Raw genomic sequence first — 14,317 nt, forward strand, 5'->3', positions numbered from 1 at the left:
TCCCTTCAGATATAAGCCTATTCACTTGTCTTTCCATGTTCCTCAGGGTCTACCCTTAGCTTAGCCATTGCCTACTTTTCACTGGACAGATGTCATTTCTCCTTCCAGTTGGCCCATTGTCTTCCACTGCCCACATGTATTTCCAGACAGGTACCTTCATCTCCATTCTAAAGGCAGAAGCCAGAAGCCACTGATGTCCTGACTCCATCTCCACATGTAAACAAAGATAGCTTTTCTTCCAGAAACAGCAGGGAATATGAGGCCATTTGGATGCTCTCAACTTCTGAGACATTTGTCAACTTGGAGTGTTTGAACACCGTCCAGGCAATGAGAGCAGCTGCGCAAACCCAACCTGTGCAGCAGCATCTTGGCGTTGTGACTTCCATGAAGGCAATGATGATCAAAATAACCTTTTTCATGCAATAAGATCAGAAGTGCTTGAATCAGAGTGCCTTGAAATAGAAAGTGCCACTTCAAATACAGCAGTGAATCAGAAACCTCAGTGGATAGTAAAACCATCTCAAACACTACAACAATTTATAGACAAGAATCAATTTGTGGATGTGGGCTGGAAGGACATGAATCTTTTGGAGAAGAGCTAACTTTCTTTAGCATTTAACCACAGAAAGGTAGTGAGCCACACACGAAGGATCAAATTCTGCTCTCTTTAAAACATGCCGATCCACTGCAAGTCACAGGTTCTCTATATTTACAGGGATGAAAAAAAATCAGATTTAGCTAATACAACCCATTTTAGTACACAAGTGTGTGTGTGTAGTACTGCAGTAAGAGACTGTGATAAACAAGTGGGCAGTGCTAAGAACTACATAAGAATAAGTTTAAAAGAATATTGAAGACCAAGTTTAAAATATCATAATTTGTAGCAGCAAGTTGGTCAAATGGAAGAGAATAGAGTACAGACTGCACCAGATAGAAGATATTTTAGTAGCTGAAACATTGGATTAGTACATGTGCTATCCAGCAGATTATGTCTACAACTACTTAATTCCTTAATGCATTTGCATATACGAAGGTTTAAGCAGTCCACCCCAGATTTAAGTAAGTGAACTGGCAGTGTGGACTGAATTTAACCTAGCTGTAACTAATAAATTTTCCAAAACACTGTGAGGTTACAGTAAGGCTGAATACAGTCCTGTGTTACAGCAGATAATTTTATCATTCCTTCTTCCACACAGCTCCTGTTTCCCATGAACAGGTAACAAGCAATAAAAATTGTGTCTAAGAGGTATTAAAATGTCACATTTTGCATTTTTTAAAAGCAAAGTAAGCAAAAATTGCTTTTTAAATACCTTGAGGCTAGTCAACAATAAGAAGGAATATAATTATGCCAAAATATAAAATCTTTATGTTTACAATACAAATTTGGTTGTATGACACAGATGCCAGCATCAGACTGACTTTCATGTTTCTTTAAAATCTCCTTTGATATTAAAAATTCATTAGTTAGCCCACTAAGATCACTAATTTTCTAGTTGTGTATCAATTCTTTCAACAGAGAAAGTCTTATTATAAAACAGAAAAGCCTCACTTCTACTACTCAAAAGCAGATCAAACATTTTCCTCCTCTTCCAACTCACCCTGAGATAGATTGCTCTTTAATTAGTTTGTTGTGCTTTAGTGTTAAAATCTGCTTCTAATGATAGCATCATGGACAGAAATTCAATTTGCTTTTTCTCTAAACTCACACAGTGAGCTGGGAGCCTCACTTCAGCAGAACACTTGCCTTGTATCCATGCTCACCTGTGCCAGCGCCTCACCACCCTCACAGTAAAGAATTTCTTCCTTATAGCTAAACTAAATCTTACCCTCTTTCAGCTTAAAACAATTACCCTGTCCTATCATTGATAAAGTGTCCCCCTCCAGCTTTCTTGTTGGCCCATTTAGGTACTGGGAGGCTGCTGTAAGGTCTGCCCAGAACCTTCTATTCCCCAGGATGAACAACCCCAACTCTTCCAGTCTTTCTTCACAGGTGGTCCAGCCCCTTGATTGACTCCCCCATTGGACCCACTGTAACAGCTCCATGTGTTCTTATGCTTGGGGCCCCAGTGTTGGATGAAGTATTCTGGGTGAGACCCCATCATATATATGTTGCCTATGGTGCCTCCTTTCTAATGTATTTTAAAATACCCATTTTACACCTTTTCTGCAGATCAGACCTTCCCTGCTCAGATAGCTCTCTGTTACTCTTTTCAAAGAGTCACGCTGTAAAACCATTTTCATCAATAATGACTGTCAAGCCCTCTCCATCCCAAGGTGGCCTTGGGATGCAAAGAAACAGGGGTTGGCTGAAACATGCCAGTGCCAGTGCACTTTTGCTGCTCTAATTCCTTCTGATGAGCTAATCCAGCAGGAGATAGCCCTGCTGTCCGTGGCAGAGGGAGTAATGAGCTAACTTTGTCCATCCCCTTGCTCCCACCAACCTCACGCAGCAACTGTTTTAGCTGGTGTCTAAACTGCCAAATATATTATGGCTTTTTGAAAACTGCCCAGAAGTTATACCTTTCACAAAAGCAAACAGATGTCACACCCAGAAAGCTCAAGCCTCCAGCTCCTTACAGAAGCATGATCCTCCTGCTTTGAGCAAGGCTCTGCTGCAGGTAGGCTGGGGAGAGCTGCAGGGCTGGGAACTGCCTCTGCAAAGAGATAAACATCTTGTATTTTCTCCTTTTCCCGCTATGATGCCCTGCTATTAACACTCTTTTTTTTTTTTTTTTTTTACCTTCTCCAACAGAAGACCCCAACTAAACAAACCACCCTGCAATTTTAAAAATTAAAATACAAAAAGAAGAACAATTAAACCATCTAATCTCAAGGCAAAACCTGATCTTTATTTTTAGTCCAATTTCCAAAGTGATCTTGAATGTGTTATTTTTACCCCAGCAGTCTAAATTTTGTTTAGCGTTGTATTGATTGGGCAGTATTTGATGAAAGGCACTTGTGGGCTGTGGGTTTCTCTTACATCTTTGTCATTGGTTCATCTTTCACTAAAAAGTTTGGAGCATTCTCCTCATCTTTTATTCCCAGAAAGCCATAAAAAGCTGCATATTAACCACTTCTCTTCCTCCGCAGAAAAAGAGTTATCATTTTGATGTAGATAAACCATTTGCAACACAGTCTTTGAAAGTATAAACTAAGGCAAAAATACATTTACCTATATACGCAGGAATAACTCTATATATTTATTTAAGTAATTGTAAACTGTAGCTCAGGAGTTCATTTTCTGTTGTTTAAGTTAACTTTTGAGTATTCTTGATTGGACCTTCACTCAGTGCTGTATATATTAATTTACTACACGTTTGCAGTTAGCCATTCTAAAAAATGCAGGTTGCCCTTAAGAAAGATCAGTTGATATACCCAAATGAAGAAAGGTAAGTCCTCCTCAAAGGAAATGATTTTTTACCAAGAGCAATGCATTGTAGAGCCTGACTTCTAAATGTATACTTAGGTAGTAAATTTCCCAGCTTTTAGGTGCTTCTTTCTTTGTTTCTGAGTGTTTATTCTACAGCCAGATCCAGAGTTTGACAAAACAGACCCTCCGAATGTTCATTTCTGAGCTTACCTGTGAGACCTGGAGCTTGAAAAACAGAGGTATGTAAGTAAAATCGCCAGCAGCTTGGGACTGGACCTTTCAGCAATGTCTTATAGTGCAGAAAACAGTGCCAGGTTGTGCAGGTGGGGGGCGGGGGGGGGGGGGGGGGGGGGAGGGCACAGATTCTTGGCTCTCCTGGGATGCCTTTGCTTCCCCATCCATAGAGAAGTGCCAAGCCTGGGCCAGACCCTTGCTGCCATGGGAAGGGGACAAAGAAAGGTCACTGGTGGAAATGGGAGGGAAGCCCTAAGGAGCCCAATGTACTGGTCACCATGAAGGTGGACAACACTTCTCCTCCCCCCCCCCCCCCCCCCCCCCCCCAGTGGTAGCTGTCACCCTGCATAATCCCACCCCTTCTTCAGAAGCTACCACATGCTTAACTGCCCAAAGCACTGCAGTATCCCCATCAAGAAAATCCATCAACAACACCCAGCTGATGCAGTGATATGCTGAGGAAAGTGCCTCTAGCTCCTCAAACCAAGGAGATGACTGTGCAAGTAAAGAGGATTCAGAGGCAGAGGACAGAACGGTGTCCCACTGTGAACACTGCTGGCATGTGTGTGCCACTGACTAGTGCATGGCAGCTGCTTGTTTTCACCTACAGATGAAAGATGAATGCTCTCTCAAGCTCCCAGAAGACTGCTTATTCCAAATGGCAAAACAAATCATGATTTATTTTTTTTTTTAAGAAGGGGAGAAGAAATTAAAATATACAAAGTTATGAAATGAAGATGAAAATATTCATTGTGTCGAATAATTAAAAAGCCTGAAACCATGTCAAGAATAAAGAGGGAATTCAAGCAGGAAAACTTTATACTCGGAATAGTAAACAATGGCCACGATTCTAATTTCAGATATGCAGTCACCTACCACCAGGCAAAGGGGCAGTGGAGTGGGGGTTGGGAATCGGCTTTTACACATTTAGCCGGTGAATAGCACAAGCTCCAGAGCGATGTGATTTGAGTTGTAGCTAAACCAAGACAGTGAGACTAGAAATCACTTAAGGCAGTGAGTTAAGGCATTGTCCTTTGAACACAAATGAGTTCAGCTCAAATCTTACAGAGAACAAGTAAAAATTAATTAACTTATGCTTTGTTGGACAAAGTCACCATTTAATTTAATGGACGGGGCTATAATTACCAGCCTCTGCTCTGGAGAAGATCAGAGGGGGAGCTGACCGGCTTGTGTGATACATTTCCCATTTGTTCAACTGCTGTTATCTGAGCACCTTGCTGTCTGTCTGTAATGGACTTTTCTGCCCTCGCAGCATCCCTGTGCAGCAGGGAAACACTCTCACTTCTGTTTTCCAGCTGGGACCTGAGGGCTGAGGTCTAGTCCACTGATGGACTGGGGCACTGCAGGGTTGGATGTTACCATCAGCCTGTCTGCAAGGGTGATGCTCAGAGCCTTACCAGCTGGAGCGCTCATCCAAAAGAAAGCTGAAGTCCAACCCCGCTGATGGTGTGGGGGTTCAGACCGGGCAGTGTGAGAGGGGAGCCCTGTGCCCAGGTCCCTGTCTCCAGGGTTCATACAAAGGCAGATGTTCCCAGCAGCCTGTGACACAGGTCTTCTAATGCTGGGTTGGTCAAGAGAGGTCAGAATAAGCTCTCTTTCCTCCTAAACCCTCACATCACAGAGTAATACGCGTAATTAATTATGAAATTAAAAGACAATCATAGTGCCTGTGCACAAATTAGCAATCCTCACTTAATTGTGGCTTTCCCTAGCCTCTCTGTACTGGATTTTGCAATCCTAGTGATAGTTTCAAATAGTTTTTATGGGTGTAACATAAATATACATGGCTATCTTCATGCCACTTATGGCTTATACAACCACAAAGGACCATTGTTATTACCCAGTCTGACTCCAGCCATCTGCCGTAACACAGGCCAGAGAACACCATCCAAACCTTTCCATATGCCTGCCCTAACTTTTAGCTAGGACTCCTCTTTTAGAAAGCCATCTCATTGACACTTTAAATTTTTTGCACCTCTCCTGGGAACTAAGTGCATTTGAAGCCCGAGTTTCCCAGGCTCTGCTATGGGCAGACCATCAGGTTCACAGGGTACTTCTCCTTCATGGGAGATTTGGCAGTCACTGGTTTTAAATGCGGTGGTGTTGCAGGATGCAGGCAGCCCATTTACTAGCTTGGAAATGCGGTGTTCATCTTATCACTTTGCAGAGGAAAACAATATGATCCGCTTGTTAAAAAAAAGAGAGCTGCAAAATGAACAGTATGAAGAAAGCTTCTTGAGAAGATACTCCTAATATGACTCAGAAAGCAAAAACTCAGATGCTCAGTCATAGCTCTGGCATCCTGTGCTTTCTATTTAAAATATGATCTGTTTTTACAGCTTTGCGTGTGTTGTTTGTCTCTAGCTAAAATTACATGCAGTCAGGCCTTAAAATCATGGTGTATGAACTATAAAGACAAGTACTTAAAAGCGGGGCTGTGTCTGAATGTATCGCCCACTCTGTGCTGTCCCTTCATGCACTGTTGTAAAGCTGCTACAGAAAAGTAACTCAGAGATTTAGGAGCCTAAGTACCATTTCAAATGATGACATCTGACAACAGAGAGAAAACAGAGACACTGAGTTGCCTGAGGGGATTTAGGTGTTTGCTTTTCATCTTCGGAAACCAGGAGGTGGCAAACACATCCCCAGGTTCCTTCCTCTCTATTTACAGCAAACAGACCCTGCTATCCTCTTTTTCCACCCCCATCTTCCCTCCAGAAACCGATTCCAGAGAGGGCTGACCATGATTTGCTTTGCAGAAACCAAAACAAGTACTGAGATTGTCAGCCTGGTTTCAGAAAAGCTAGTCAAGGCTGGGGGATTTAATTTTTAATTGCATGAAGCATGTTCATAATTAAAAGCAATGCAGTCGATGTGCCTTTTTTTCAATTGCTGATTGCAGAATATTAGCACATACTGTGTTCAGAAAGTTGTAGAAGTAGGAGGCACATCAAGGCAAACCAATGTAAGTGTCTAAGAACCACACAGGATGTTAGAGGACAGTTCCAGAAGAAACCCAAGGCTTTAATAACATAAATTCTATTGCAATTGTGGTACATGCTCCTAAACCCCTTAAGTCAGTTTGCAAATCTCCTATTTATATCTTCATAGTCAAAGTTTGTTTTCTGCGACTTTTTTAATCTTTTCTACTCAGAGCAGTCCCACAAATAAATATTTAGTGTGCCAGTATGTTGCTAAATTATTCATGCTTTAAATTCATAAATGGGAAGACAATCTTCCTGACTTTACATGCTCTCCTGAAGAAATGCGTTATTCATTGGCGATGTTATTTTCATATGCATCTTATCTGTCTGTCAGTGCAAAGCAGAGTTGGAACATAGGGGGAAAACTGACAAAACATTTTAGAGGTATTTAATTTCACCCTACTTTTTTTCATTATTCACAAAGAAAAAGCTGTCAGCTAGACTTACATCAAAATACTTTGGGTGGTTTTAATGCTTAAAAAATTGAGAGATATGATTAAACTGGAGAAAAGCGCCACCATTTTTTTTCTCACTATGGTGACATCTAAGAGCCCTGTGGTGAGGTGCACTCCTCCTGGGCTGGATGCTGTCCACACACCAAATGGATGAGTGGCGCCTGCCCAGCAGAGCTTGCATGTCTCATAAGGTGGGAGACAGGGAAATGGGAAATCAAGGGAGAGTCCCTTGTGAGGGACATTAAATTGAATGCACATGTCAAATCTAGTGACCTGTCCATGGTGGGCTCTGGAGGTCTGATGGGAGCTGCAGTCTGCATGCCATGGAAATTAAATAGGATCAATGAACATGAAAGTGATGGTGCACCTCATGCCAGAAGGGCACCGTGATGTTACCTAAATTATTCCATTACCAATTAAGTTCTGTTTACAAGTAAAGAGTTCTTGTTTATTCGCTTTTAGCAAACGGCTTCTATAATTCAACCTGAATAAGAAAGGCAAATTGGGACCATCCCTTCAGAAGCATTAGCAAAATATTCAATCTGTTAATGCTGTCAGCAGGATGAGAAGCCCCAAGAGTCAAACTGAGTTATTTCTGGTGAAAGAAATAAATATGAGGCGGTGAAAGGTGTCTAACTACTAAAAGGAAGAAGAAAAGAGGCAGAGCCAGTACAGAATGGGAGAGGACTAAAGCCTTAGACAAAACATGAACTGAGCATTGTGTTTCTTGTTTTAACAAGGAGGAAGATGCAGCGTTGCTTGTAAAACCCGGGTGATCAGGAGAATGGAGCACACATAGAAGAGTACAGCCATATCCCAGGTAAAAGTCAAGTCCAGAGATGTCAGTACACACAGGGGACTGAAACATCTCCAACCCAGAATGCTGGAAAAAACAGCACAGAAAATCAAACCCCAACAGCAGGAACTATTAAAAAGCTTGCTGAATTGGTAATAGTCCCACATGACTGGAAAATAGCATGGCTGGGAGAGGAGGGATTTCAGCATGGAAATAATCACTGTGAGCTGAGGACTTGTCAGATGAGATATTTCCAGTAATGCTGTCAGGACAAGTATTTTTCCACAGGAATTGGCAAATCCCTGTCTTTAGTACTTCACTACACAGCTCCAGCCCCCTGTGATCTAGAACAGTAAGCACAGTTTGGAAGAGTTGCTTCAGGGTTGCTGTGCAATTCTGTGAGACAAGTCTGATCTCCTCTCAACATGAAGCCATTTATCTTGTTTAACTTCCTCAACTCAACAAATGGAAGAGAGGTGATTATGCTGTATAATATGAGATGAAGAGTTGGGTATAAACCACAGAGGGAGGACTATTAAAAGAAGTGCTGGAACAGGGACTTAGCTGTCTGTAAGTTTGGGCTCAGAACTGTATGGCAGTTTCTGTTAGAAGAGTGAGGATTTAAAATGTCCTGCTAGTAAAAGTAATGGAGGAAAGGAAATCTAGATGATTTCAAGATAGAGCTTGGCCAAACTGTGAACAGGATTTCCAATGTTCACAAAGGTGAAAGGTGTCTGGACTTGATGACCCAGGTCAGAGCCAGCCTTTTCAGAGTCAGAAACTTCAGAAACTCTTTTCTCTCTTATTCATATCCAAATCTGCCAACCATCTCGGACACCCTTCAGGAATAACATAGTTATCCAAATACCTTTGAAAAGTATATGGTCCTTGGGAAGGTTCCCAGCCAACCCCTTCTTTAGCTCCAGGTTGCATTGCCTTTGTGGCAATGGAAGATAGTGGTGGGAGCAGACTGGATGGATAAGATCAAGTCCGTCTTACAGATGTCTGTGCCCGGTTGGGGGGGGGGGGGGGGGGGGGGGGGGCGGGACACGGGCAGACAGGCTCCTGTGGTGTCATACGGTGAGAGGGGTGAGACACTGGAACAGGTTGCCCAAAGAACTTGTAGATGCCCCATGACTGGAAGTCTTCAAAGTCAGGTTTGATCAGCAAAGCAATCTGGTCTCATGAAAGATGTCCCCACCCATGGCAGGCAGGTTGGACTAGATGATCTTTAAAAGTCCCTTTCAACCCAAACAATCCAAACCATTCTGTGATTCTATGAGCACAGAGTCATAGGTCGGGTGACAAGAGGTTCTGCTGTACCGCTATACCATCAAAACTGCAATTCTTGGGGATCAGTAGAATAGAACAGTTGATGGTTTTCTTATACATGTATTAGACATGGATTTGAAGTACAACAGAATCCAGAGCAGGATCCCTTAGAAAATATGAAAGCCTGATGCTTCTGCCTTGTTCATGGTCTTCTAGTATATACATGATGTAAGAAAAATTCTTTTTATATTGTGCCTTTTTAGGAAAAATCTCCTCTTTCCCTGTGACACTTTTATCTATGTCCCACAAACTAAAAATTTTTGATGCAGAGTAACTAGTTGTTCCAGAGCTTAGTGTGGAAATGAAACACACAGTTGCACTGTTTTTGTTTGAATTAGGATAGCTGTAAAAATCCTTTGTGTCATCCTTGTAAAATAACCTCTATACCTATCAGACAGGAGCATAAGCTTCAAGAACATTATCCTCAAAAGTTCCTAATATGCTTCCTACCAAGTGGCCTCACAAGCCCTGAACCACTGATGACCAAGGTAGTACCAGAACAAGAAATGGTGTACAAGTGTTGTCATCCAAGTTAGTGTGTCCTGTGGAAATGCACGATAGGTCAGCTGGACCATAGCCTGAGCAGCTTCACGGCTGCCAGACCGCAGCTGACATCTCCCCACAGTTCTGCACCGCGGTGTGTGCTGTGCCACCGTGGGTCACTACTGGCCCTTGTCTTCTCCATACTATATTCTATCCCACAGTTTGACATGCCATGATTTAGGATACTGAGGCACAAAACTGAATGTGAAATCACTCTTCCAGTTTTGAAAAAGTCCCTGGAACGAAGTATCTGTGTTTTAAGTTGCAAACTCTTGGGCATTCAGACTGTAATTCAGTGTTTGTTTGTATTCAGTTTGTTCAGCACATGCCCATGAGGCTCAGTCCCAGTGGTCCCCCAGTTACAGTTTGTGGGACTCTAGAAGTTGACACAGCTGGTCAACACATCCCTCCTGCCTTTACAAATCTTTCACCAGGGGCATGGATGGGTGAACTGCAGCTGGGGCTGTGAGATCTTTCTGTGGTCCAGAAAATTTAAGACACTTTTCCCCAAACCTGTCAAATAGGCAAGAAGAGATCTTATTTTGAGATGCTCAGACTGGAGGATTTCATTGAGATTAATCTTACAATATTAGCTCCAGAAATAAGCCCCTTGTTCCCCAGATCAGGACCCAGAAACTGTGTTCATAGTTAGTTGCAGACAGTGCTTTGCGCTCTCTCTAACAGGTCAGGGGGCATCTGAGGTCCCAGTTCTGTTGGTGTCCTTTTGCACAATCATTTCAGTAGTGATTTAAAAAACATTCACTGGTAATGCAAAAAAAACCCCACCACCCTTATATAAAGAGATCCTAACTAGAGTGCAAGACCTCTGAAAACTCATCATCCTGATGGAAGACTTTAAAAGATCCTGGCACTGAAAACTCTAACCTTTAAAAGCTGAAGGGAGGGATTACCTCCCTGGGAAGGTAATTGCTACCACAGATGTTGCCCTGGGGCACTCCAGGTAGTTTATTTTCACTATTAACTCTCTTTCCCAAGTATGTAGAAAATAGTTGTAATTTAGGATTGAGACTGAAATGGGTGTACATTTGATGAAGGTGAATTAGAAATATCCATTCTAGCCAGCAGTCAATGCTTTTCCTATCAGCTCGCTCTGGATTAAAGTTTCAAATGCAGGTCTCGGGCAGCAAAGGAGATATGTAAAAGCAAGATGGGGTTAATGGATTGTACCCTTAAGTTTTACCCATGAATCAATAATTGAGCCAAACATCAGGTCTGGAAGAAGAAGTAGAAAAAATGTGGTTTTTTAGTGTATGTGGCTTTTGCCTGAAACCCTACATTGAAAATAGTGAAAAATACAGGGAAAATAACAGTCTCACACAGAACTTATGATATTTCATATGGTGAAACAAGGATTGGCCCAATGGGACAGCGGTACTGAAGGAAAACTAGCTTGGAAGCTAATTCCTAGCTTCCTAGCAAGGAAAAAATGGCCATTGGGACATAATATCTGATGGATTATGGAGATAAAAGTTATGTCGAATTTAAAAAAGAAAACCCTGAAGGTGAAAGCTCTTGCCATGCAAGGGCTGTCATTGACAGCTCTGAATGCTTCAAATGTGAATATATGTAACCACCCACAGAAAGAGAGCTTGTAAGTGTTGACCATCTTCTAATCTCTACCTGCTTTTGACCATCCCTCCTCCTTCTTACACTCTCTTCCCTGGGGAATTTGAAGAAGCCCTGTCCATGAAGCCGGTGGTTAGAGCCAGCACAAAACCAGCCCAGTAGCGGAGCATTTGCAGCTTTCAAAGAGAACAAAGAAGTTCTACCTGACTCCAGAAACGCAAAACGGAGCAGATAAAATAATACTGAAGTTAAATATAGAAATAGCAGGAGATTTTTCTGACTTAAAAGGGAATATTTAAAAATATTTTTGGCACAGTAAATGTATTCAGAATTTTAGAAAGATGTCTTGAGGGAAATTGAAAAGTATATAAAGTTTGATGGTTACCCCACTTTCTAAAAACTGCAAACCAGCTTCCAGTAACCGATAAAGCCCTACAAACATGACATGACCTGTGCATGGGCATGGCTCCAGAGAGCTGCCTATCCCAAGCCTGCCTGTTTGGCTCAAGCGATGCTATGAGTACCCTGAACCCAGCACAGCCTTGGCTGAACCTGGGACAGGATGTGCTGTATGTGGCTTTACTAACAGTAAAATATATTCAACAGTGCCATTTGAAGGTTATTCTGTCTGCTTCTAGAGAGAATTCAGGTTTTGCCTGCTAACAGACCTCCAAGGCAACTTTCTGCAGTCAGAATGTGCCTGGGGAACAGAGTTTCCAACAGAGATATGGCTCTGCCTCATGTTTTTAATGGTCTGAGAAATTACAGGATGACTTAGAATCATACAGTCATTTAGACTGGAAAAGACCTTTAAGATCATCAGGTCCAATCATTAACCCAGGACTGTCAAGTCCACCACTAAACTGTGTCCCTAAGCACCGCATCAATGTGTTTTTTGAACACTTCCAGAGATGGTGATTCCACCACCTCCCTGGGCAGCCTGTTACAACGCTTGGCAACCCTTTCAGTGAAGAAATTTTTCCTAATATCCAATCTAAACCTCCCCCTGGCACAACTTGAGGCCATTTCCTCTTGTCCTACTGCTTGTTATCTGGAAGGAGAGATCTAACTCCACCTGCCTACACCCTCCTGTCAAGTAGATGTAGGGAGCGATAATGTCCTCCCCGAGCCTGCTCTGCTCCAGGCTAACACCCCCCCCCCCCCCCCCCCCCCCCCCCCCCCCCCCCCAGTTCCCCCAGCCGCCCCCCACCAGCCTTGTGCCCCAGCCCCTTCCCCAGCCCCTGCCCGGCTCTGGACATGCTCCAGCCCCTCAGTGTCCCTCCTGTAGCGAGGGGCCCAACCCTGAACACAGGGTTCGAGGGGCGGCCTGACCAGTGGTGGGTAACGGGATGATCTCTTCCCTAGCCCTGCTGGCCACACGTTTTCTGACACAAGCCAGGACACTGTTGGCTGCTTTGGTCACCTGGGCACACTGCTGGCTCATGTTCAGCCGCCTGCCAAACAGCATCTCCAGGTCTTTTTCTAGCAGGCAGCTTTTTTGGGGGCAGATACCCCTCCAGGCACACTGCCAAGAAGCTCCCATTTGCCATGCTGGCTCCCAGGTGATCCATTTGAGCCTGTGTTTGGGAAAACTCTACTAAAATGATTTTTTCCTGCTGACCTGAGAACCTCCTGCATTTATAAAACCTGAACAATCCCAAGCTCTTTGGCTCTTTAGATATGCAGCTGTACAGAAACATAACCCATGAAGTACTGCTCCACCCCAATGAAAAACTGCATGCTCCCAGTGGGAACCAGGATTAATAATAAAACCAGTAACAACATCAGTCTTGCTGGCATTGGCCTCTCCTTTGAGAATTGCCACACATCTGTTAATTATGCATAGTGCTTTTAAGGTTTAAAAAGCATTGGACACTGTTTGCTGTTTTAGATGGATTAGCTCAGTCAAGAAAGTGCTCAATGAGTTTCCTGCAACACACAGCAGTGTTAGGATCATTTCCTGAATAAAACCTGATAATCCTGGCTCCCAGACTTTTGCAACAGCCAAAGGATCACTCCTGTGGTCTGCTAGAAGGTTGTATACAGATCTGCAGAGTGGACAGACAAGTACATACAAGGCCAGCCCATACAAACAGGAGGAAAAGAGCACCAGAACCATGTACTTTAAATATTTGCAGTCATCCCATTGCTTTCTGCTCATTCCCATTGTCCAAAAGGGCTTTCCTTAAGGAGCCTACTTGAGACAGTACTGCTTTTGTCCCTTGCCAACAAGATCACAGAGCAACATTCAGCACAAGTCAGCTACAACTGTAAAACAGCGTTTGGGTATTGGTTTGCTGCTTTGTTGACCACTTACACCAAAGCCGACTGTCAGCCTAGAGTTAATACTGCATGATCTGTCAGTAAGCAGTCCGATCACATATTCTGTAGAGTATTTCCCTATTGAACCCAAAAGCAATATGAGAAGTTGAGAGCAGAGGGGAGAAAGTGGTTTTCCTAGCTGCAGGAAGCCAAAGAATTCATGTTCCTGAAGAAGACGACAATTAAAAAAGCTGCAAAGTCATCAGGGAAAACATGCGTATGTTCTTCAGATAAATAGAAGTGTTAGAACATTTTAGGGGAGGAGCGGAATTGCCCAGGGCTCCCTGGCTTTGCAATCTGTCAAGGAGAAGCTTTATCAATAATATATTAAGACAGCAATAGTTATCAGGACAGTACCTCTTGCACACACCATACACTTAGTGGGAATAAATGCACTGCAGTGAGAGGATCCAGACTGCATGCATGGCTGCTCCAGGGAGGAATTTGATTAAAGGCCATGGCATTGCCCTGGCTGCAGTGAGAGGAGAGCTTTAGGAGTGTGCTGTGGGTTAGGTGCCAGGTGTTCACCCTGCTCTGCATGGGCTAGTCTGGCCAGGTGAGACCCTTTCACTGCTCTCCCTTATTGTGAGCCCATGGTCACAGGGCTGGAGGGAGCATGGGGTGCAGCCTTAGAGGACGCTTCTGCATCACCACTTTTCCTGAAAATGTGGAC

The sequence above is a fragment of the Falco naumanni genome, chromosome 4 (genome assembly GCF_017639655.2).
Source record: "Falco naumanni isolate bFalNau1 chromosome 4, bFalNau1.pat, whole genome shotgun sequence".
Lineage (NCBI taxonomy): Eukaryota > Metazoa > Chordata > Aves > Falconiformes > Falconidae > Falco > Falco naumanni.